A 1,734-nucleotide genomic window follows, 5' to 3' on the forward strand; every position below is an offset into this window, starting at 1 on the left:
CAGGAAGCAAATAAAATCTTCTTAGAGTAGTAATTTAACATTTGACTGCTGCAAATCCCTTTCATAATGCAGATCTTCACAGCTTAGATATATCATGTTGCCCTCTATCTCCTCCATATTCCACCCCTGCCATAAGCCTACTTTCCTCTAGTTCCTATTGAAGGGGAAAGAGAACTTTTTACTTCTCTTTGAGAAACCTCTTTAACATCATTTGTCAAGACACAGACCTTTTTTTTTATTATTCTATGAGAACTATTTTATTTACATTCAAAGAATAATGTTATGCATGACAGTTTTTTAAAGACTTCTAAAATGTACCTGTATATTGATTGTATAATTTTCTTTATGACTTTACAGAGAAATTTTAGCCCCATTTATATCTGAAAAAAAAATTGCTCAAAGGAACTAGGCAACTTGCCCAAATTCACACAGGACTGGAATTCTAATCTAAGTCTGTTTCCAGGATCAGTGCTGTGCAACTACTCCCTAAATAAGGGGTAAAGTCCTTGTATGCAGGCTAAGCTGGCAACCTAACAACCAACTTTTAATTTTTTCTATTGACCTTTGTATTTAACACAAATGAGATCAGAGTGCTGCATACACTGGTATTTTTCAACATAACATCTCCATATATCCTGAGGATCTTCCAGTATCAGCACATAATGTTTGCAAGAGTCACCCAAAGTAGCATGAATCAGTACTTTATGTGTTTGAACAACACTCTGTAGATATACTACAATTTTTTAATTCATCGATTGATGGACATTTGGATTATTTACACTTTTTTGTCATTTTTGATTTGTTCTTTTTCGATACACATGACGGTAGAATGTATTTTGATATATTAAATATACATGGAGTATAACTTATTCTAATTAGAAAGGATTCTAACCATTCTTGTGGTTTCACATGATGTGGAGTTACACTGGTTGTGTATTCACATATGAACATAGGAAAGTTATGTCTGATTCATTCTACTCTCTTTCCTATTCCTATCACTCCTCCCTTCCCTTCATTCCCCTTTGTCTAAACCAATAAACTTCTATCACTCCCTCCCCTTATTATGTGTTAGCATCTGCATCTCAGAGAGAACATCTGGCCTTTGGTTTTTTGGAATTGGCTTATTTCACTTAGCATGATAGCCTCCAGTTCCATCCATTTACTGGCAAATGCCATAATTTTATTCTTCTTTATAACCGAGTAATATTCCATTGTGTACATGTATCACATTTTCTTTCCATTCATCTGTTGAAGGGCACCTAGTTTGGTTCTGTAGCTTAGCTATTTAAGTCACAGGTTTTTTGATATTCCTCCAGCCCATGGTGGTGCCAGATCCTGAAGCTCCTGGATGTAACCAATCTAATAAGATGTTGGCTCTTCTGCAGAGAGTGGGAGGCCAAGCAATAGTGAACCACTCTATTTCCCTCATGCTCAGTTTTCTCAATTTTGCTTTTTTTGTTCAAAGAAAATTACCATAAAGTGAGAACACTTGAAACTGACACATAAAAATACTTGATGTTTTGCATACTCCAAAGAAGTTGCGCTGTTAAAGGATTGACTTATAAAGTGTTTAAAAGCAAATTGATAGGGTTCACTTTAAAATCCATAAAGTGTGTAAAAGCAAATTGATAGGGTTCACTTTAAAATCCAGATTTCCAAATTCATTTCTAAGATCAGACTCTCAGGGAGTCCTGAGCATAAATGCATCTGAGTTGCAACATTTGACTAGAACTA

Source organism: Sciurus carolinensis, chromosome 8 (assembly GCF_902686445.1).
Source record: "Sciurus carolinensis chromosome 8, mSciCar1.2, whole genome shotgun sequence".
Lineage (NCBI taxonomy): Eukaryota > Metazoa > Chordata > Mammalia > Rodentia > Sciuridae > Sciurus > Sciurus carolinensis.